At 45.6% G+C, this 25,260-nt stretch overlaps 1 protein-coding gene across 1 annotated transcript in view; it reads left to right on the forward strand.

Moving 5' to 3' along the window:
• LOC119950602 (leucine-rich repeat transmembrane neuronal protein 3-like) overlaps positions 1-25,260 on the forward strand; it is a 394,347-nt gene that overhangs the window by 134,787 nt on the left and 234,300 nt on the right. The window lies entirely within an intron of this gene.

Raw genomic sequence — 25,260 nt, forward strand, 5'->3', positions numbered from 1 at the left:
GGGGGCCGGCACGGAGAAGGGAACCCCCGAGCATGCGCGGAAATACGCCAGTCACTCCACGCATGCACGGAATCACACCGGGCGTTCTGCGCATGCGCGATCTTGCGCAGGCCGTTCCGTGCCAGCTAGAGCTGCTGGACTACTCTGCTGCCAACCTAGTCCCCGAGGAAGGGGAGCATTCCCCATTATCGGGGACCGTTGACGCCGGAGTGGTTGGCGCCACGTTTTACGTCAGCGTGGGGACATAGCCCATTGTTGGAGAATGCCGCCCTCAATGTTGGCATTTATGCCCAGGCCACCATATATAACTCCTGGTGAGCATCTTCATCTTCGATATACCCAGATGGGCACTGTGCATTTCGGTTAGGTGTATCTAGCCGAATTATTCCACTGAACAAAAAATGGGTGGCACAGTGGCATAGTGGTTAGCATTGCTACCTCACAGCTCCAGGGACCCGCGTTCAATTCCGCCCTTGTCTGTGTGGAGTTTGCATTTTCTCCCTGTGTCTGTGTGGGTTTCCTCCGGGTGTTCTGATTTCCTCCCACAGTCCAAAGATGTGTAGGTTATGTGGATTGGCCATATTAAATTGCTCCTTAGTGTCCAAAAGGTTAGGTGGGGTTACTGGGTTACAGCGATAGGGTGGAGGCATGGACTTAAGTAGGGTGCTCTTTCCAAGGGCTGGTGCAGATTGGATGGGCCGAATGACCTCCTTCAGCACTGTAGGGATTCTATGAACTCCCTTTCTAGTATAGGGACAACTGCTCTGGCTCCCCAAAGTATGATGCCATCTACGCAATTTAATTCATCCTTCCGTATATAACTTGTTTTCAACTCTTCAGAAACTGGCTCAGTTGCCCAACCTCAGTATCCAATGCCTCACTTTGGACAACAACGGACCCCTCCTGGTTCAATATTTGATTTGCTGCAACAAAACTGTCTACATGTCCAAGAAATTGAACAGCCGCATAACAATTTCTTGCGGTACTGGGGGAATTACTGCACTCTCTGGTAAAGGTAGGCGACTAAGCGCATCCACATTCGTGATATGTGTTCCAGGCGGTGCTTGAATGTATATTCGTAGGCGGACAGAATTAACAACCTACCCTGAATTCTTGCCGATGCAATTGGCGGAATAGCCTTATCTTTAATAAGACCCAAGAGTGATTTGCGGTCGGGAACAATGGTAAAGTGCCTCCCATATACATACTGGTGGAACCTCTTTACCCCATATACTATTGACAAGCATTCTGTTTCAATCTGAGAGTAGCCTTTCTTGACCTCCCTGAGGGTTCTTGGGACATACCCCAAAGATGTTTCAGATACGTCATCCACCTGATGGGACAATACTGTACAAACACCATATGGAGAGGCCTCACAGGTTAACACCAATTCCTCAGACAGAATAAAATGTACCAATGAACTCGATGAATGTAACAATTGCTTTACTCTGTTAAAATCTTCTCTCTGGGACATCTTCCAAACCCAACATTGGTGCTTCTTTAGTAGTGTATGTTACTAAAGGCACCAATAGCTTTATTAGAAAATGGCCACTGTAATTTATCATTCTGAAGAATGGCTGAGCTCAGATATGTTTCTGGGGGCCGGTGCTTCCTTTAATACTCTGACCTTGTCTTCCACAGGGTGTAATCCTTGTGCATCTCAACAATACCCCAGATAGGCTACCTCAGTGGTTTGAACAGGACATGTTTCCTTCTTGAGAAGTACTCCAGCCTCTTGAAGTATCCTTTGCACCGCCTCTCAGTCAGCTGGGTGTTCAGCTTCTGATGATCCAATTATCAAAACATCATCCAGGTGTTTTGTTATGCTCTTGACGTAGCATAAGCTGCTTCCTTGATGTGCACTCTGACAAAGGAAGGTTCAGACATGGAGATAGCTTTAACACATTTATTGAAACTGTTCACAATTCTCCTACGTGGATTCGACTCCCCTATTAATCCTGCTATAGCTACTCAGACTGACGAATCAGTCTGCTACAATCCAGGTGGTGGGTGTGATGTGTTTCAAATCAACCCTATGTACTCACTGAGTGTCTCTACTGGAAAGAGGAAGATCACGTGTGCTGTGTTCTTTTATATGGATTGGTGTAATGCCCTCCTGTGGTAGTGTCACCAATGTGTATGTCATGACTGCCCATTTGTCGTGTTCTATCTTACTGACCTATTGGTTGAGTGTCTGTGTGTCATGTCTCTGGTGCTCCCTCTAGTGTCTATCTAGTCTATTTGTATTTACATTAACCCCTTGTGTATTTCCAGTGATGCATATCACCACATCCCCCTTTTTTTCATGTTACATATTTTCGTGCAGTGTTAAAGAAAATTGAACAAAAACAGGTAGATAAGTGATGCTCTGTACAAGTTATGATAACAATGATCATTAAACAATAAGTCCAAATCACATGTATGAGTCCAAAATTCATTAAGTATTATGGTCGAGTGTCTTTCTTATTTGGTTGGTGAGTTGGTGATGTTGATGGTGGCATGTCCTTATGAACGCCATCAGCGTCCCTGGGCGTAAGGAACCAAGAAATGTTCACATCACTTTGTTGTCTGATTTGGAATCTTTTTTTCTTCCGATGCTTGTGGTAGCAACGTTTACAATCTGTGTCGTCCTGCCATGGTATGTCATTGTACTGAGCTGAGCAGTAACAGTGTCCCTCATGGGCAGAGTTGTACAATGTCATACCAGTCGTTCCATTGTTGTAGTCTCTGTCGTGCTAGCTGTTGACGTTGTTGCCTTTGGTACGCGTCGTGCCGTTGTCTTTGATATGGTTTTCATAGGTTGTGTTGTTGTGTCAGTTGGTTTTGTTGCCGTGTTTGCTGCGCTCAAGGACCACACTCTGTGGATAATACGAGTCCTTCACATAGTTACTCGTGTCAGCGTCCTTTCTGGCATCTGCTGTTTCCTTGAGCGTGCCGTCACTGAGATCACGATGCTCCCCATCTGGAATCATGTCCGGCTTACTTGAATCAGCTTTGGCTTGTTTTTTTTTTGTTTTTTTAAAAATAATTTTTATTGGAATTTTTTACAGAAAATATAAAAATATAACAACAAACAATAATATGCAACAGACTACCCCATAACAACCGTAACACCCCCCAAACCGTATCAACACATGTACACATGTATCCCATCCCCCCCACCCCCCCAACTCCAACAAGAGAACTTAACCATAAATTAAAATTAAATAAATCAAATTTAAATAAAATAAACAAACATACGTTCCCCCCCCCCCCCCCCCCCACTCCCCCAGGTTGCTGCTGCTACTGTCCCAGTACCCTATCGTTGAGCCAGAAAGTCGAGGAAAGGTTGCCACCGCCTGAAGAACCCTTGTACCGATCCTCTTAGGGCGAATTTGACCTTCTCTAATAAAACTAATAAAAGTCTAATAAAACCCGCCATGTCATTGATCCAGGTTGATTCTCCCCATCTTGAGTCTGGTCTGTTTCACCAGAGTCAATTTTGGCTTGTCGATGCTCCCCGTCTGGAGCCCTTTCTGGTTCACCTGAATCAGCTTTGGTTTCTTGATGCTCCATGTCCGGAGTCAAAACATGCAGGAATGCATTTGCTTGTGGAGAGGCTCGAGCGAATGAGGTTTGAAGTAACGTAGTGTCACCGGAGTCACCAGTAGTCTCACTGTGATTGTCGAGTGCATCTGTACATTCTAGCTGAGGTCTGTCACGTTGCACATCTGGTATGGGAAGTGGGATGCCGTCGTCACTTGTCACACAAACAGTGGGTGGAGCCTCAGTGTCTTCTTGTCATGCACCTGAGCTGGGTAGACTGTCAGAGTCTTCTGCTGGCTGAAATAATCTGGGTGGACTGTCATAGTCACTTCGTTGTTCTCTTGAGCGTGGTAGACTGTCATAGTCTTCTTGCTGTTGTTCATTTGAGCGTGGCAGACTTGCATTGTCTGCTGCCGGTTGCTCAGAGGAGGTTTCTAGACCCTCATGGTATTGTTCATGCAAGGACTGCGCTTTGGAGTCTTGCGTTGCTTCTATCGTGGAGGCTGTCCACGAGCTCGCTGTGGAGGCTTGTGTCACACGAGTCACTTCTTATTCACATCGCTTTCTGTGTGGAGGCTGGGACTCTTCGCGGTGCATTGACCACTCTCTGTGTGGCAGCAGGCCGCTCTCTGTGGGCTTGTACCGCTCTCCGTTTCTTGGCATCAGGCCGCAGCATAATCCTGCATAATTCTTCACTCACAAGTCAGGATGTCATATACTCTGGGCTGAAGATTCCCCAATCCGAAGAATTTGTGGGCAGCACGGTAGCATGGTGGTTAGCATAAATGCTTCACAGCTCCAGGGTCCCAGGTTCGATTCCCGGCTGGGTCACTGTCTGTGTGGAGTCTGCACGTCCTCCCCGTGTGTGCGTGGGTTTCCTCCGGGTGCTCCGGTTTCCTCCCACAGTCCAAAAATGTGTGGGTTAGGTGGATTGGCCATGATAAATTGCCCGTAGTGTCCTAAAAAGTAAGGTTAGGGGGGGGGGGGTTTGGGTTACGGGTAGAGGGTGGATACGTGGGTTTGAGTAGAGTGATCATGGCTCGGCACAACATCGAGGGCTGAAGGGCCTGTTCTGTGCTGTACTGTTCTATGTTCCATAACTCGTCGTCGGGGTTCTCAATGTACAACACGTCTAGTTGCGGTTCGGATTTGGTACTGGGGCAGCCACCTCCCAAGGTGAAATCTTCGTCTGAGTAGTTATCTTCCAAGTCCATATCATCACGTTTTGTGTCGGAGCTGGCATTGGACTTGTGATATCCAAAGAAGAATTCAAGGTCTGAGTCCCAGTCTTCAAGGACTGTATCATCTCTTTGGGCGCTGCAAACTGCTTGTTGCAGGGTTCTGCGGAGGTTACATTCAGCTACTGGTCGAATTTCATGCATTGTGCTGTTACTCCAGGTGAAAGAATCTGGTTTTACGGCTTTAAATTTTTATTTGTGTTTTGGGACATTCCCCCTTTAAGTGGGCATGGTCCAGGGCCTCTGACGTCACGAAGCGTGTGACATAGGTCATAGGAAGTGATTGCGCATGCGCAGATCGCTGTTCCTTTACTGGGGGCCTTTTTCACAATTGCGCATGCGCGGCTTCTCGCGCATGCGCACACGGACCTTCCATTCTGTGCGCTCTTCGCGCAACTGCGCATGTGTGGCACCTTTTCCAAGATGGCCGCCAATCAAAACTGCAGATTTCTTCAATGGAAAGCCTACCTTCACCTCGTGGTGAGTTCTGGCGCCTCTTTTACTGTTTTTTCTTGTATGTTCCTCGCAGAATTCTTGGAATTTGTCCAGGACTGCCTGGAAATCGATCTTGTTTTGCCCCTTTGAGTATTTGAGGGCCTGGAAGATTTCAGCTGCTTCTGGACCCGCGATGGTAAGTAGAAGCTTTATTTTCTCTGCATCCGCCACGCCATCAAGGTCGGACGCTACCAGGTAGATATCAAATCTCTGCCTGAACCAAAGCCAGTTTTCACTGAGAGCGCCTTGGTACCTGAGCTGCTGTGGAACCGGAATCCTGAACATCATCTTGCCTGGCTGCTGTTGCTGGTTGTCACTGTTTGCTGAGCTGAAACTATATGGATTTAACAGTCACTCCTGGGTACCATGTTTTGTTTTGCACTTGACGTAGCATAAGCTGCTTCCTTGATGTGCACTCTGACAAAGGAAGGTTCAGACTTGGAGATAGCTTTAACACATTTATTGAAACTGTTAACAATTCTCCTACTTGGATTCGACTCTCCTGTTAATCCTGCTATAGCTACTTAGACTGATGAACCAGTCTGCTACAATCCACATGGTGGGTGTGATGTGTTTCAAATCAACCCTATGTACTCACTGAGTGTCTCCACTGGAAAGAGGAAGATCATGTGTGCTGTGTTCTTTTATATGGGTTGGTGTAATGCCCTCCTTTGGTAGTGTCACCTCTGTGTGTGTCGTGATTGCCCATTGGTCGTGTCCTATCTTACTGGCCTATTGGTTGAATGTATGTGTGTCATGTCTCAGATGCTCCCTCTAGTGTCTAACTAGTCTACGTGTACTTACATTAACCCCTTGTGTATTTACAGTGATGCATATCACCACAGCAGGTATACTACAATTTGTAGTAAACCTTGCAATAGACTTTCCATTCTCTGTAAAATAGCATATTCCCATGACACGCCAAAGGTTAAATGCGTATATTGAAACAAACCTTTGTGCGTGTTCATTGTAACATAACCTCAGGAAGCCTCATCAAACTCAAGTTGTTGATATGTGTGGCCATTCAGCCCATCAGGTCTGCACCGACCCTCCCACATAGGCCCATGCCCCTGCCCTAGCCCCATAATCCCACCTAATCTGCACATTTTTGGACACTAAGTGGTAATCCACCTAACCAGTATGTCTTTGAACTGTGGAAGGAAACTGGAGCACCCGGAGGAAACCCACTCAGACACGTTGAGAATGCACAAACTCCACACAGATAGTCACCAAAGGCGGAATCGAACTCAGGTCCCTGGTGCTGAGAAGCAACTGTGCCAACCACTGTGCCTCTGTGCTGTCCCAACTTGATGGCTTCTCTTGTGTAAATTGTTAGTTTTGTTGCGGTACCCCTCAAACTCAATGGATGGACTCTTTTGCTGTAAATATTGAAATGTGTGTTTTCCTATCACCATGGCAGGCTCCCATATGAACTTTCATCTTTAAGGGCCTGTCCTTTGTCAAAAATATCACAGTGATGGGGGCTACTTTGCCCGCTTTCACATTGAACAATGAGCGAACATTTAAATCTCACAAAACCATAGAATTGAAACAGTTCAGAAAGAGGCCATTCAGCCCATCAATTTTACAGTGATCCTTTGAAAGAGCACCCTACCTAGGCTGATTCCTCCACCCTATCCCCTTAACCTCACCTCACCTGCACATCTTTGGACACTCAGGGCCAATCCACCTAATTTGGACTGTGAGAGGAAAGCGGAGCACCCGGAAGAAATGCACATAGACACGGGGAGAACTTGCAAACTCCACACACACAGCCACCTAACTCTGGCACAATGAGGCAGCAGTACCATCACTATGCCACCGTGCCCCCTGTGTACTGGACTCTTCCATAATATGGATGTGTGATGTATCACGAACTCTGTTGTTGCATAGATTTGACTTACTTTTACATCAGTGCCTTAAGTGACCTTTCCTGTCACAGAAAAAACATTCAGACTTTTTATATCGGCAGGCTTCAGGGGAGTGATTATTCCCACACCGGTACCACTCTACTCTACATCTCGCTGTATTCGTGGCTGTATTTGCTTCCCGTTTTTAAATTACATCTTCATTTTCTGGCGCCACTGCTGACTGCAGCTTCCCATCCTAACTGGTGGTCTGTGCCATTTTGCGCGCTCTTAAATTCCTGTATGCCCTTCTCTGAACTCTCCATGACCTCATTATTTACACCGCAGACTAAACAGTCCCGCAGCATATCATGGAGAGTGGCTCTGAATTTGCCGTGCACTGCGATCTGTCTTAACTTGGCAATATAAGTTGTAATAGTTTTCCCAGGAGCTCTCCCGGTTGAGTTAAAATTAAATCGCTGTAATATTACCCATGGTGTCGAGTGGGAGGGTTTTTCCACCAATTCAACTATCTGAGTGAATGACTTTGAGTCGGGCATGCTGGGAGGTATGAGGTAATTTATGAAATTGTGGGCCTGGATGCCAAATGCGCTCAGAAGGATTGCCTTTCTCTTCTCCTCCTGTGTTTCGTTGGCCCGAAAAAAGTAGCAAACATTCAACGTATTTGGTGTAAAGCTCCACAGAGATATCAAAAGGATCTAACTGTCCAAATAAGGCCATATTTGCAAACACTCTTCTGTTTCTCAATCAAACTGAACTTTCACGTGATTTAACATTGACCATCTTGGGACAGGTTTTTAAAAATCTTTGTCACCAACGTAATATTTCCCGTTCACCAGTTAGGTAACTAACAACTGCAATATTTATGTACTTATAGCTACAATGCAGATGTTCACAGCCTCGTGACTGTCAGTCACCTGCCAGGATCGAATTGATACAGAAACCCCCGCTGGCTATGGTGACCTCGCACTCTGGTCCCTGATTGGTTACGCGGGCCATATGACCATCTCAGCATTTCGTCCCTCAAAGGGGACTAACACCACATGTGGACTTTAGATATGGGGGAGAGGGGCAAATTGCTTGGATTTCCAACAGGATTCAGTGATTTTGTGGGTTTTATTGCAAATTAAATACATTTTTAAAAATGTATTGTGATAAACAATAACATTAATTTTCCCTGTAGAATATAGAAGATATGCCTATATGAATTCAAGCTGCAACAAGATAGGCCTGTCTGGAGGCCAAACTATCTCTATATTCTGGGAGACCAGTTTAAAAAAAAATAATTATTCTCATGTTTTTATTATTTCTCTTGCATCATTCCTTGGCTGGTTTTCATTCCATCACCATCACAAAATTGTCCGATAAACTCTCTGATTTTATTTCCTCTCAGTGGCCAAATTGGCGTTCCTACTCCTCGCACAATGTCCCTTAAAATAAGTTCAGAATAGAGGCCAAGAAATGCACCCATCCCATCTTCCAACACAGTATCAGAAACCATATTCGCCTTGGTTTGTCTTCTGTTCCATTCCAGGATAAATCTGTCATTCTACAGCCGAGCATTTTGTATGGCTTACTCAACAGCCCTCTTGATCTGCCTGGGTCATCCTAAATGTGCGTACAGATCAGTGTTGCTGCACAACGCATCCCTTTCATCAACAAATAGGGGTATCATGACTTGGTGAGGGAAGTGCGGGGAATGTGCTCACGCTTTTACTGGATTCATAATTTAAAGAACATGAGCTCAAATCCAACCATGACAGTTTGAGAATTTGAATTCAGTTCACAGGGAACATCTACAAATGAAATGTTGGTATCGGTGAAGGTAATTGTGAGACACTTGGATTATCGTAAAGTCCATTTGGTTCACAAATCCTCTTCCAGGAAGAAATATTAACCTCCTTACCGCAGTCTGCAATATATATGACTCCTGTCCAATTATTTCTTTTTCAAATTTAGAGTACCCAATTATTTTTTCCAATGAAGGGGCAATTTAGTGTTGCCAGTCCACCTACCCTGCACATCTTTGGCAGACATGGGGAGAATGTGCAAACTCCAGACGGACAGTGACCCAGGGCTGGGACTCGAACCCAGGTCCTCAGCGCCGTATTTTGGAAGGAATAACAGGAAGGCAGAGTACTGGGCTAATGGTAAGATTCTTGGTAGTGTGGACGAGCAGAGAGATCTCGGTGTCCATGTCCATAGATCCCTGAAAGTTGCCACCCAGGTTGAGAGGGTTGTTAAGAAGGCGTACGGTGTGTTAGCTTTTATTGGTAGAGGAATTGAGTTTCGGAGCCATGAGGTCATGTTGCAGTTGTACAAAACTGGTGCGGCCGCATTTGGAGTATTGTGTGCAGTTCTGGTCGCCACATTATAAGAAGGATGTGGAAGCATTGGAACGGGTACAGAGATTTACAAGAATGTTGCCTGGTATGGAGGGAAGATCATATGAGGAAAGGCTGAAGGACCTGAGGCTGTTTTCGTTAGAGAGAAGAAGGTTAAGAGGGGACTTAATTGAGGCATACAAGATGATCAGAGGATTAAATAGGGTGGACATCGAGAGCCTTTTTCCTCGGATGGTGATGTCCAGCACGAGGGGACATAGCTTTACATTGAGGGGAGATAGATATAGGACAGATGTCAGAGGTAGGTTCTTTACTCAGAGAGTAGTAAGAGCGTGGAATGCCCTGCCTGCAACAGTAGTGGACTCGCCAACACTAAACGCATTCAAATGGTCGTTGGATAGGCATCTGGACGATAAGGGAATAGTGTAGAGGGACTTTAGAAGGGTATCACAGGATGGTGCAACATCGTGGGCTGAAGGGCCTGTACTGCACTGTAATGTTCTATCTATGTAGGCAGCAATGCTAACCGCTGTGCCACAGTGCTGCCCGATTCCTGTCCAATTATAATAGCATTTACAGTGCAGAAGGCAGCCATCCGGCCCATCGAGTCTGCACTGGCCCTTGGAAAGAGCACGCTACTTAAGCCCATGCCTCCACCTTATCCCCATAACCCAGTAACCCCACCTAACCAGCACATCTTTGGACTGTGGGAAGAAACCGGAGCACCCGAGGGAAACCCACCCAGACACAGGGAGAAAGTGTAAACTCCACGCAGACAGTCGCCCGAGGCCGGAATTGACCCCAGGACTTTGGAGCTGTGAGACAGCAGTGCTAACCACTGTGCCACTGTGCCGCCCACAATGTACCTGTCTTTAAACTATCCCCTAAAATGGCCATGCAAGCAATTTAATTGTCAAGGCATCAAGGGATGGTTGACTGTCACGGTAGGCAGTCGAAACCCCAAGAATCTTTCAATTTGTAAACTGTGAGGACGGGTTGCTTCACTCCAGGAGCGATTTCACAGACAAATTTATCATTAACACAGGATTAACCCCATTAACTTACAAGGAAAAAAAGGTTTTTCAATTGACAGTTAAAGAGTTCTTCCAAAAAAACAAAGAAAGGTCTTTTAGCTGACATTTCCATTTACTTCCAAATGCACATTCAGGTCTAATGCCGCTGATTAATACAATTAACACTCAGTGGCTTACAGATTTATTCACAACGTCCTTGTGAGAGAAGCTTTCAGAAGTCAGTCTGAGAAACACACCACCTCTCCTCAGGACCCAGAGGAGAACTCTAAAAGTGAAACTAAAAACAACAATCAGAGGGCCGGGCTGAAAACGAAATGAAAAACAGACCAACCCTCCCCCATGAATGACATCGTAGCCTGCCTATCTGCTAACCGCATAATCACAGCTGTAACAGATATATAGGGTGGGATTCCCCATCCCTCAGCTGTTTCTTGGCGGTGGATTCTCTCTTCCCACCACTTTTCAATGGGATTTCCCATTGAACCACCCCATGGAATCCAGGAAATCCAGCGGATGAGGGTGCATTGCCAGCGGGAAAAGAGAATCCTAATGGCGGTAGAATTCTGGCCACAATCTGGATACCTTAACCTAGGTTCTTTTAATAACATGATTGCATCAAACACATAATACAATACATATATAAAAATTTCCTCCACTCATCACATGAACAAACCTGAACAATACCAGCCTTGACTTTGACAGCCCACATCCTGAGAATCAATTTTAAAAACTCCAAAGTCTCAGTTACAACATCGTAAAGGGATCTAAAGTGTTATGCGCTATTATTTTCACAACATATTAAGCAAATCACCTGCTGCATTTCTTTGGGCTTCTGTGTAATTATGAAATTCAATGATTGGCTTCAGTCCAAACAAAACTGTCTGAAAACGTGGCCTTCTGCCCACTTTGAAAGTCTACAGGAGTGCATGGTGCAATTTTCAGCAAAAAGGCTATGGTGGTAAAGTGGGTAATGGTGACTGCTTCTGCTGGCTATGACATACGGGGTGAGCATAAGATGATAAGTGGATCTGCATTGGTGAAGTGCTCTTTGTGTTACAACCCCCTGGACTAGTGCACGGTCAATTCCAGCCCCACCTGACCCAGAGTCACACCACAATTAAAATTAACAAATCATTCATGGAAAATTGTTTCCCTTGGAGGAGCATTCGAGAACCAGGGGACATGGATTTAGGATAAGAGGCAGAGGGTTTCAAGGGGACATGAGGAACAGCTTCTGTACGCAGAGGGTGGTGGGTGTTTGGAATTCGCTGCCCAAGTTGGTGATGGAGGCAGAGACCCTTTTAAAAAGTACCCATATCTGCTTCCTAAGTGTTGAATGCTACAGGGCTTTGGATCAGGTTGAGGAAGGATGGGTGCCCTTGGGCTAGCATGGACAAGGTGGGCCAAATGGCCCCCTTCTGTGCTGTAACATTTCTATGGCTCTATGGTACTAAAATACCCAAAGCCTTTGGTCTCTAATTGCCCAATAACTACAGTCACCAGGTTATTAAATGTAAACGCAATTAATTTTTATTAATAACAATAACTATAATTAATTATGCAGCAAATATAGCTGGTTAACTATTATCTACCCCTCCAACCTTTAACCCACTCCACTCTCTACATACACAAGATAGACAGACACAGACGGGAAACAGGGGTACAAAATAATGCAGAAAGTAAAAGGATATGAGTCTTTATTTCAGATGGACATCTTCCAGTACACATTTCCTCAATCTAGTCTTTGAGTTGGCGGCTTTTTATTTTCAATCTGTAATCGTTTTCACTGCAGATTCACTCAGGTCTCAAAAGATTTCTCTGCAGGTTCAGAGAAACAGCAGATAGGCAGTATTTCCGGGGAGTGAGAGAGAGACAGACAGCCGGGCACTCACAGCTGCTCCTCTCAGTGTCCAGGATCTGACTGATACTTCCTACTTCCTGCGTCCTGTGAAACCCATCCCACTTGAGTAGGACCCAATCATTGCCTGTCACTGGGCAGAATATGGCCTTTGGTCAATTCATTGGCCACCAGCCAGCCAATTGAACCGAATTCGTCCGATCTGTTGGGTGCAAAAAGTCTGAGTTCTGCTGTTCAAAGGTAAAGGTAAAAGACGGCATTATCCCAGTGACCACAGGCTGCGATGACCAAAAGTGCGGCGCGCTCTTCGATGAGGCTCTTTTGGAGGGTGCGGAGCATGCAAAAATGAAAATGAAATGAAAATCGCTTATTGTCACGAGTAGACTTCAATGAAGTTACTGTGAAAAGCCCCTAGTCGCCACATTCCGGCGCCTGTCCGGGGAGGCTGGTACGGGAATCGAACCGTGCTGCTGGCCTGCTTGGTCTGCTTTAAAAGCCAGCGGTTTAGCCTTGCGAGCTAAACCAGCCCCTCTAAAACAGGCGCCGCCCCAATCCCATCGTAGAAAGGGATTCTCCGCCCGACCGCCGATTACGAAATCGCCGCCAGGGAACAGAGAATCCTGCCCATGACCTCTCATTCTATATTCCCCACAAGAGGAAACATCCACTCCACAGATACTTTGTCAATGCTTTTTTTCATCTCATATACCTGATTAAGATCTCCTATCATTCTTATAAACTCTAGAGCGTATAGGCCTACCCTGCTCAATCTCTCTTCATAAAACAAACCACTCATCTCTGGAAGTAATCTAGTGAACCTCCTCTGAACTGCCTGTAATGCCACTACATCCCTCAATTAAGGGGACCAAAACTGTGCACAATACTCCAGGTGCGGTCTCACCAATGCCCTGTACAGTTGTAGCAACACTTCCCTACTTTTATACTCTATTCGTTTTGCTATAAATGCCAACATTCCATTTGTCCTCCTTATTACCTGCTGTACCTGTACACTAGTCTTCTGCAATTCATGCACAAGGACACCCAGATGATCCCTCTGCATCAAAGAACTCTGAGGTTTCTTCCATTTAGATATTAAGTTGCCTTTCTATTTTTACGACCCAAATGGATAACCTCACAGTTATCCATGTTAAACTCCATCTCCCAATTATAGCCCATTCACCTGACCTATCTATATCCATTTGTAAATTTATTTTCTCATTGCAATTTACTACCCCATCCATTGAGTGTCATCTGCAAATTTGGCTATAGTACCTTCTATCCCTGCATCCAAGTCATTAATATGGACTGTAAATAGTTGGGGCCCCAGGACTGAACCCAGTAGCTGCATCTTGCCATCCAGAAAGACCCATTTACCCTGACTCTCTGCCTTCTGTTGGCTAGCCAACCTTGTATCCAAGTGAAACCCCATTAGATTTAACCTTGTGCATTCACATTTTTGTGTGGCGCCTTATCAAATGCATTCTGTAAGTTCAGGTATACTACATCCACGGGATTCCCCACTATCCAATTGGCTTTTTACACCTTCAAAGAACCCTAGTAAATTAATCAAACATCATTTGTCAAACACCAGTAACACTCAAGAAGCTACACAATAGCCAGGACAAAGCAGCTTACTTGTTGGAAACCCCCTCCACCACCCCCAACATTCACTCCCTCCATTGGCAATGCGCAATGGCAGCCATGTGCACCCTCGACAAGATGCGCTGCAGCAACTCACCAAGGCTCCTTTAGCAACATCCTCCAACCTCTACCAGCCAGAAGAACAAGGGCAGCAGACTTATGGGAACCGCACCACCTGCAGGTTTCCCTGTCCTCCACCCCATGGCTATGCATTCACTGTGATGGGTGAAAGCCCTGCAGTTGCCCCTTGACCAGCACACCAGATTGACTGCAAAATTCAATAAGGCAGTAGCTCACCGCCTTCTCAAGAGCACTTAGGGAAGAGCAACTGAAATTCTGGCCTTGACAGCCTCGCCCTGATTCCATGACAGGAACACAAAATGAGTGGCAACGTGAGTTTGGAGAGTAGAGGTTCGCTTCCCCTTGTGGAGCGGATGAGATCATTCATCTGTTTCTGGACCCCAGTGGTGCTGACCACCCTGGTGACCTCCACCCAGGCTGCTGTGGTCAGTTGGGTGGGCATCCCACTGTCAACCCATAGGTACAGGACCTCCAGCCTTTCCTTGGGATGCTCCAGGGAAGCATCGCTAAATCGCGGAGCGGAGTTTGCTGCCTTGTACTGCTCATCCCTGTTTCAATGCCCTGGCGTCATTAATCATTGGCTGTTCAGGTGCCTTTTAAATGTGGCTTCCAGACATGACAACGGGACAGCTGACTGCTTGCCCAACTCCAGATGCAATGCATACTGGTCCGCATCCCTAAATAATGAGGTGTATCAGCCCGTTCCATTCCATGATGGGGGTGACCCGGCCTTTTGTTCCTGCCACAGAACTTAGAGCAGGAGGAGACAATTTTACCGTATACTTCGATGGCCATACTTGTCTCCAACTCAGTCACTAAATCCTTCTAAAACCCATTCACTCACTGCTTCCATCTTGATTTTTGTTCTCAATCTCTGATATCCTTCATTAAATGGAAGACAGAGGATTTGGACCAAAACATTATTTTAACTTGATTATGAAGTGTCAATCTGTTGACTATAGCAGTCATTTTCAAACCCAGGGTCGTGACCCACAGGTTGGCCACAGGCGGGTTTCCGATGGGCGTAGGGCCATGCATTGCGCCGTTCCCAATCGCAGGGCCATGCGTGCAGCGTTCCTGATCATGGGGCCATGCATCGTGGCATTCCCGTTCGCGGGATGAAGTGCCTAATGGCATGACCGGCTTTTAAAAAATGCCGCTGCGACCAGCTTTCAGAAGGCTGGCCGTTCCCTGCATGCATGCGCAGGCCGAGAGCCCAGTGAGACAGGACGCTTCCTCCTGACGTCAGCGTGCTGACTCATGCATGCGCAGGCCGAGAGCCCAGTGAGACAGGATGCTTCCTCCTGATGTCAGCGTGCTGACTCAGGAGCAGATTTTTTTTTTTTAAATCGCTGAGTCTTCCTGCCTGGAGCAGCGACAGATGGCACGTCACGCACCCCGTACACTGATGTCACGTGCTCTGGGTGCGCGAGAGAGATTCCTTCATTTTGCAGCTGCCGAAAGTGCTGTTGTGTACTCCAGGGCCTGAAGTAGAAGCTGAAATCAGGAACAAAGCAGCATAAATATGATTACTTGAGGTATGGGTTATTAATTGTGCCATGGCCAATCAGGATTCAAAGTTCATGTGCGTTATATTCAGGGAAGCACTGGCAAATAGAAGTTTAAAACCCTCGAAACCTCAAAGACATGTCAAGCTCGAGGACAAACCTCTTGATTTGTTTCAACGGTTGCAGTGAGATCTTAAATCTTCAGCGGAAGTCATTATCAGAAATGTAACATTGAAGAACAAAGCAAGTGAGATCATGAGAACCAAGCAGGCTCACATGACACATTAAAGGTAAATGAAAATGGTCAGTCGCAAAGTATGGGTGGTATAGGTCGTGAAGGGCGACCGGCGTGGGTTACAAAGCTGAAGGTCAGACGGTCGGCAAAAATGGGTCCTGGGCAAAAACAAAATTCAAAATACGGATGTATGTAACCTATTTCATGTTAACTAGCTAACTTTAACTTTTTTCTGTTGTAGAATCATTGATCATTTGGTGGGGGGGGGGGGGGGGGGGGAGTGTGTGTGTTTGTGCACTTCGGAAGACCCTGTATTGGATTTGAACGTTTTATTTGCTGGTGTTCAGTAACTAATATTGCTGATATAATGGGTCTGAGACTATCCCTGTGCCTTTTGATCGTACTGACCTTGGCACAGACTCAATAACATTACTTGCATACTGCAGCATCAGGACTTTTCCTTGTGCTTTGACATTAGTTGAGGCAGCAGCAATATTTTTGCACAAACCAATCACAGCAGATGTAAAAGTCTGGCAAGGATAAATGACAATTCAGTACAAATGATGCATTGGGACAGAGAGAAACCCCCAGAGTTCCATTTTATCACCCCACTGATAAACAGTCACAATGTCTGAATTAATAGAAGATGATGATAGACTGCACAGGTAGCATTTTCGATACACAGAGAGAGTTTTAGTGCTGGTGTGATATTGTCCCTCCCTCACCCTATCCCTTCAACATAGCTGATCGCCCAAACCTTCTCCAACACCTCTCCCCCATTGTCCAGTTTGGTTGGACTGCTATTATTTTGTTCAATTTGCATCTATCCAATTGCAGCCAGATTATTTCTGCCACTGGCCTTCCCCCCCATCAGCTTCAGTCCATTTGCTGGGATTCTCCGGCCTTGTCCGAGGCAGGACCAGTTGTGAATCAGAAGGGAAAATTTGGTTTCCCAGCCAAAACTCCATTCACTTTCAACAACACCGTAAATCCCAGCCATTAATGAGGAGGAAAAGTTTGGTCCCAGTACTAAATCAGTGCTCTGTCATTATCATGCCACATTCAGTGGTTTCTCGAACAACCTCTCATCCTCTATTGGCCTCAGAGGATCATAATCACTGATCAAACTGCCCCTCACTAACCAACATTAGCTATCTTGGCCCCCAAAGCCTTGGCTTTGGATTCGTGTTGTTGTGTTTAAATTCCTCAATGGTCGTGTGCCTTCCCTGACTCTATAATTCCACGCGCCAAATCTGAATTCTCCATGACAGTGATCCCAACCTCAACACACCCCTCCTTTAACCCCAACATTGGTGATTGTGATCTACACCAACTAAACCTCATCTTCTGAAACCCCCTCCCCACTCCATAGCATTCCTGCAGTGCAGAAAGAGGCCATTTGGCCCATCGTGTCTGCACCGATCCGCCAAAAGAGGACCCTACCTAAGTCCACTCCCCCACCTTATCCCCATAGCCCCGCGCATTGATCAATCCACCTAATGTGTCCATCTTTGGACTGTGGGAGGAAACCGGAGCACCTGGAGGAAACCCATGCAGCCGTGGAGAAAACGTGCAAACTCCATACAGTCACCTAAGGCTGGAATTGAACCCGGAGCCCTGGTGCTGTGAGGCAGCAGTGCTAACCACTGTGCCACCGTGCCGCCCTCTCTGCTTCCCCATTTCCCTCTTTCTCCTTTTATCACCTTCCATTAAATCCATCTCATTGACCAAGCGTTTGGACCCTCCTCCAAATATCTGGCGGGGGGCGGGCAAATCGCACCACGCCGCCCTGATGCTGGGACGCTATTCTCCCGCCCGTGAAAAAATGGGTGGACGCACATGGCGCAGGCCGCACAGAGAATCGCCGCAAACGGCGGTAGCGGCAATCCTCCGGCGGCGCCACAATTCTCCGGCCCACGCCGCTCCAGCGCCATGCTGGCCCCTCCAGGACCCGAGAATCGGGTGTCAGAACCGGCACCAGAGTAGCAGACTTCAGCTAAAAACAATCATCAAGATACAACAGACCTGGGAGGTAATGGAAACTAATGGACCTCTTCCAGGTCAAAGGTGATGGAGAAAAGTGTGGAGCGTGCAGTCACAAGAGCCACAGACAGGTTCAGACCAACCATCTGCTGTTAATGTCCCTGCAACTGGGAGTGAATATCCATCAGAGTTAAGATTTCCAAAGAGATGTTACACTGAGAAGTGGCCCACTCAGCGATTCCTGACAGGGAGGATCGATGGTGTTTTGGAACTGTACATTGAATGGGGAAAACTAGCCCAGTGGTATGTAATGGCTTCACTCTATCTCCTTTATTAAAAACAGTCTTTTATCTATTCGGTCAACAACTCAATAATGTTGTGCATATTATGAAAAGTGTAAATCAAAGCTATGAGTCGGCAGATGTAAATCATAAGTAAAATTAATCATACTAAAAGCATTATGATAATAGATATTAACAGGGAGAGTGAAAGGAGTTGTCACTATTACACGTTTTGCAACCACAATAAAAGGATGAGCCCTCCACTTTGATGGCTTTCCTCTACAGGGAATTGCTGTATAAGACCCAAGGATCTCAATCAGTCATCACTGCCTTTTAACAATATCCAATCCGTGGATGCGTCCTGGAAAGACTATAAGACCATAAGATGTAGGAGCAGAAGTAGACCATTGGGCCCATCGAGTCTGCTCCACCATTCAATGAGATCCTGGCTGGTCTGTCATAATCTTCAACTCCACTTTCCCGCTTTATCTCCTTAATCCTTAATTCCCTCACTGATTAAAAATCGGTCTATTGCAACCTCCAACATATTCTTTTATTTTTTTCTATTTTTATAAATTTAGAGTACCCAATTAATTTTTTCCAATTAAGGGGCAATTTAGCGTGGCCAATCCACCTACCCTGCACATCTTTGGGTTGTGGGGGTGAAACCCATGCAAACACGGGGAGAATGTGCAAAGTCCACACAGACAGTGACCCAGAGCCGGCATCGAACCTGGGACCTCGGCTTCGCGAGGCAGCAGTGCACCTTGAACATATTTAATGGCTCAACTCCCACAGCTCTCAGCGGTAAAGAATTCCACAGATTCACTAGACTCTGAGAAGAAATTCCTCCTCATCGTTGTCTTATAATGGGCAACCCCTTGCCCTGAGATTATGCCCTCTGGTCCTAGACTCTCCAACTAGGGGAAATACCTGTCAGCATCTATCCTGAGCATCTGCACGGGAGATGCAGTATAATGTGGATAAATGTGAGGTTATCCACTTCGGTAGCAGAAATAGGAAAGCAGATTATTATCTGAATGGGTGTAAATTGAGAGAGGTGGATACTCAGTGAGACCTTGGTTTCCTGGTGCATCAGTCACTGAAAGTAAGCGGCAATAAGCTTATCTCAATAAGGTTCCCTCTCACTCTTCTAAACTACAATGAGTACAGGCATTTGGAAAACATATTGTAAGCTGCCACTGTGAGAGGAGGAGGGACTCCAGCATCCCTCTACTCAAACCACTTTCAACATTGAAGGACAAGAGCAGCAGATACATGGAAACACCATTAACTTCAAGCCCCCTCCAAGCCACCTCACCATCCTTACTTGGAACCATATCGCCGTTCCTTCACTACCGATGGATCAAAATCCTAGAGCTCTCTTTCTAACAGAACCGTGGGTGTACCTACAGCCCAGAGATTGCAGCGGTGGCTCACCATCTCTCCACCACATACTCAAGGGCAATTAGGAATGTGCAATAAATGCTGGTCTAGCCAGTGACACCCATATCCCGTGAATGTTAATAAAACAAGTCAGGCTGTCCATGAATGGTCAGGTCAAGAAATTATGTGTTATAGCATTGGATTTACAACATAGAAACAGGTATTTGTTTCATCTGGCCTGTGCTAATGCTTGTTCCACACTAACCTCCTCTCATCCCACTTCCTGTCACCCCATCAGCATATCCTTCTATTCATTTCTTTCTCATTTGTTTATCTAGCTTCCTTTTAAACCTGTCTGTTCTATTCGGCTCAACCATACCTTGGTCTCCCACAAGTGGAAAGGTCTTCCCTACATCTACCCTATTAAACCCCTCAGCCTCTCTTTTCTACAGAATAAAGTCCCAACATGTTCCATTCTTAACCCTGAACTAAATAGCTGATAACGATATGAGGTTCTGAAGCCGTCTGATGAATAGAAAAAGTAAGGAATAGAAGGTCGGCACAGTGGGCAGCACTGCCGCCTCACAGCACCAGGGACCCAGTTCAATTCCGACCTTAGGTGACTGTGCGGCGTTTGTACATTCTCTCTGTGTCTGTGTGGGTTTCCTTCGAGTGCTTTGGTTTCCTCCCACAGTCCAAAGAAGAGCAGGTTAGGTATTGGCCCTGCTAAATTGCCCCTTAGTATCCAACAGATTAGACTGGGTTACAAAGATGGGGTGGAGTCATGGGCTTAAGTAGGGTGCTCTTTCCAAGGGCTGGTGCAGACTCAATGGGCCGAAGGGCCTCCATCTGCACTGTAGGGATTCTATGTAATTTTATTCTATGAGCAACTTATGAAAAGCTCCAAGCTTAGAAATCTTAGTGGTAGGATTTAAAGTCCTTCAAAAATGAACATGACCAACCTGAATGTGTGACTCATTTCAACTGATTTGCTATAAAGTTGGAGTTGTCTTTCTGGTTAATGCTTTATATAAAGGAACTCAGGTCAATTGGGGGAGGTTAGAATGCTGTGGTAGAGTTGGCTGAGAGATCTTGTAGGAGCCAACCTTTTTGCAGCAGCAATGTGGCAGTGGCAAAAGTGGACACAAAGCATCAGTTTTTGCAATACCTGCAGAACTAAATGAACTCATTAACAAGCCTCGATGTTCCTGTGTCTTCATGGCTTATGCATGTGGAGATCAAATTGTGCTTGCAGGGAACTGAAGCAATTAAAAAAGCACCCCTTAATTACTGTGTCCATTCTTTGTAAAAAAGGCACAGAGGGTCATGACTCTTTCTAAATCCTGATTATATGCTGGAGAGCGTGAACATCCTCTATGCAGATGTTCCCTGATGTGCACCAGGGTTGAACCGTCAGATGCAGTAAAACATGAGATAACTCAAATTAATTATGCTGTACTTATTCTATTGTATGGTTATATTACAGCTTGTCCAACAATTACACCTGTCTTCACTAAAGGTGCTTGTTATGAGGTTTAATTACTGAATGGCAAGCAGGCATCATCACTTACTCCTTACCATTCCCTTCCTTCTATCAAATAGCACAAAAAGCAAAATCAGAGGCTACTTTCCCCTTCATTAGATGGGCGATGATAGGCAGTCGGACCTTATTTTTTGCTCTTGGCACTCTGGACCAGCATTAAGCACAGGTTAGATACAGCATGGACAGATGTGGAGCTCATACCCATCCACTATACCTGTGTGTTATTAGCAAACCACAATTCATTCTTCCGAGATGGACCTTCTAATTGCCCATATGTTCAGCTTCTAAGTCAGGCTGCCTTGGGCGTATTCCAGGAAAATTCATCACCTGACCTCCACCAGCTCCACCCGCACACTCCCACAATTTATTTTTTGAATTTCTTCATGGGACATGGGCATCGCAGGCTTGGCCAGCATTGTCCATCCCTAATTGACTTGCAGCACGATGGCCCAACGGGCGGCACGATGGCACAGTGGTCAGCACTGCTGTTTCACAGCTCCAGGGTGCCAGGTTCAATTCCAGCCTCGGGTGACTGCATGGAATTTGTACTTTATCCCCGTGTCCGCGTGCGTTTCCTCCGGGTGCTCCAGTTTCCTCCCACAGTGCAAAGCTGTGCAGGTTAGGTGGATTGGCCACGCTAAATTGCCCCTTCATGTCCAAAAGGTTAGCTTGGGTTACTGGGTTGCAGGAATAGGGTGGAAACCTGGGTTTAAGTAGGGTGCTCTTTCCTAGGGCCAGTGAAAACTCAGTGGGCTGAATGGCCTCCTTCTGCACTGTAAATTCTATGATCCATTCAGGACACACTCTGATCCAAGCCCAAACTTAAAGAAACAGAAGCCTGCATACTTTTGTTTGCAATACCAGTAATCCAGTACTTATTATGTCATATTACAAGGATTAACATGTTCCTGTTAAATGGATTAACCCACCATTCAAAGAGCAGACAGAACATAAGGAAGTGTTAGGTGTTCCTTTCATCAATCTAGTCTAGCGCACAAATCCACTTCGCCAACCAGTCCAAAATGTTATTATGCCTTAAAGAAGGGGTATAACCTATTTGCCAATCGAGGTCATACATGTGTGTGACACCAGACAGGTCAGATTCCCTCTTGTAGCATTTCTCTGAAATGCTGGACTTCCTGGTCTGAATCAGTATCTCCACATTCAGTTCATTACTAGTTTTAGCAGTTTTGCTGAATCTGTAGAAAGATAACAGTAGCTTGAACATGTTCACGGCAGCTGAGCCAAAGGGTAACTTTTCAAACACGTTCAGATTGACATAATGCTATCTGCCAATTCTGTTTCAAGTTGGACTTGAAAATAATTGATTTGAATCTTATGACCCCAATGCATAGTTGCTGAATGTTGTCTGTAACCAACGATTCAAAATTTTTATCCATTAGTCTAGTAATCATTGAATAAAATCTGTATTCTGCAGTTATGCATTATTCAAATGTGTAGATAATTAGATTTCTTTCGGATTTGTGATTTTACTCTATGCATGTGTGTTTTATGCATTTATATCTCATTTTTGTAACTTGATAAGCGGATGCTCATTTTTGTCACTAATTGAGTGAACATAACAGTATGTCTCCTACAACTGATGGTATCTAAATAGATCAACAGAGACACTGGATGTGATTTGATTAAGAAAGATAAAAGCTATGCCATTTGTCTAATCTGCAGAAGCCTTCAAGATGAATTTAATGTAAATTGGTTTTCAATGATAGCTGATGACCTGTGTACGATTTAATTATTTGAATTCCAAAGTTATTTTGTTAACATTGAGGCAGGTTTCATTAAACTAACACTCCAACGCAGACCATTACATAGTAAGAGTGAATCTTAGAAATGTGGGCACGAGTATCGTTTATTCTCCTGACATGATGTTCCGTTAACTATGTAAAATATTAGGCGGCACGGTGGTGCACTGGTTAGCACTGCTGCCTCAAGGCGCCAAGGACCTGGGTTCAATCACAGCCCCGGGGCACTGTCCATGTGAAGTTTGCACATTCTCCCCATGTCTGTATGGGACTCACCCCCACAGCCCAAAGATGTGCAGGTTAGCTGGATTGACCATGCTAAATTGCTCCTTATAAAAAGCGATGTAAAATATTTTTAGCAGACTTGTTGTTCCGTTAACAAAGTTAGTTAGCTGTAAGGTGCGATCCACGGCTCAGGGGAACCCTCGCACCTCTCGGTAACAAGACTAGCTTCTATTTCTACCCCAGGAACATACCTAAGGGGAGTATTTTCCACGTGCACCCGTAGCATGTTTCCTGTGGCGGGAGGCAGCCAACCATTGACCGGTGGTAGGATCTTTGGTCTCGCCGCTGTGAATGCAATTTCCCATTGAATCCAAGCACCGACCTCGCTGCCAGGAACGCACGGGTTTCCTGGGACTTCGCTGTCGGAGGGACCAGAAGATCCGCTGGTGGGAACAGCCGGAAAATCCCACTCCTCGATCTAGGCTGACATTTCAGCACAGTGTTGAGGAAGAGCTACACAACTGGAAGTGTCTTTTGGCTGAAACACTAAATTGAGGCCCCCATCTGCCATCTCAGCTGGATTTTAAAGATCCCGCCCAACCATTCAAAAGCAGAGGGTTTTTGACCAATATTACCTTTCAACAAATGTTACATAAAATAAAACCAGATGATCTGTTCATTGTTGCATTGTTTCTTGTGGGACCTTGCTGTTTGCAACTCACTTGGTGCATTCCCTATATTACAACAATGTGTACGCTTTAACTTGACGTTAAAAAACTTTTGGATGTCCAGAGGTCACAAATGGTGCTGAGAAAGCTTATCACCCTTTGGTGCATCCAATTTGTTCTTCACTTTTAGGTGTTAACCACACTCACTGAGAGCCTTTCTAATTTTGAAAGTGCACAGGATTTGCAACCCTTAAACAGGTGTCAGTTCTGAGCAATAAATACAACAGCAGCATTCTTAAAATTCATCGGCAAAGCCATTGTTTCACAATTTAAAAAAAGAAGTCAGCAAAATATCGCGGCTGTTGTCAAAGTTTTAAGAGTCGGAATAAAATTTATGTCAGAGTTTTCTGCCTGTATAGATTTTATTGGTCAGTATTAAAACTGGGTAAATAATAAAATTAGAATGGATTTGACCCTTAACAAAGACAGTGCATCTTCCAGAGTTATGCTACTCAATATTCCTTTGTAATGCAGTACTAAATCAAACAAGCAGGATTGTATTCAAAAAACAATTATATATTCCAGAGGTACATTAACTAGATTTATATTCACTCATAAACCACATCCATTACCAATGGCAGTCATTTCCAGTCTGGACGGCAATGAATCTCTTGCGCAAGTGGCAACTGACAAAGGTCCAAATCCATACCCTGACTCGAGTCTGATCCCAAACTCTGAGCAACCGCTGTTGTTGCCTTGGACATCATGTTTAATCATGGAGATGTTCAGACAATAGAAGATTTTATCACTTGGCATAAATGTCCTATTTTGAAAAATGAAGCTATTTTGGAAAGAACATTATCATAGAATAGAATCATTGAATGGTCACCATACAGAAAGAGGTCATGTGGAACCGTACATCCATGCCATACTTTGCAAGAACAACTCAGCCTGTCCCACTCCCCTGTTGTTTCCCCATAGCCCTGCCACTCATTACTTTGAAGGTAATTATCCAAATCCCTGTTGGAAGCTACAATTAAATCTTCCTCCACCACACTCTAAGGCAATGATTCCAAATCCTAAGCACAAAAATGCATTTCATCTTGTTTCCCTTAATTCCTTATACCACTTACCTTCAATTTCTGTCCTCTGGTTCTCGAGCCTTCTGTCTGTCAATGGAAAAGTTTATCTCTCTCTACTCTGTCCAGACCCCTCACAATTTTGAACACCTCTATAATCTTTATTAGTGTCACAAGTACACAGAGGGAGAAGTCAGAGGGCGTGATTCCCCGATCGCAGGGCAGAGTGTTCGCACCATCGTGAACGCCGTCGCATTTCACGATGGTGCGAAATGGGCGCGGGCAGTACTGATTCTGTCCCCCACAGGGGGCCAGCACAGCGCTGGAGCAGTTCACGCCGCTCCACCTCACTTCCTGGCATGCACTGGGGGCGGCGCCAAACCGTGCATGCGCAGTGACGATGTACCAACCCGCGCATGCGCGGTGGCCTGACTGAACACTCTGGCCCCGACGCAACATGGCGTGGGGGTTCTTGCGCCGGACGCGTAACGAAGCAGGCCCAGG

The sequence above is a fragment of the Scyliorhinus canicula genome, chromosome 16, assembly GCF_902713615.1.
Source record: "Scyliorhinus canicula chromosome 16, sScyCan1.1, whole genome shotgun sequence".
NCBI lineage: Eukaryota > Metazoa > Chordata > Chondrichthyes > Carcharhiniformes > Scyliorhinidae > Scyliorhinus > Scyliorhinus canicula.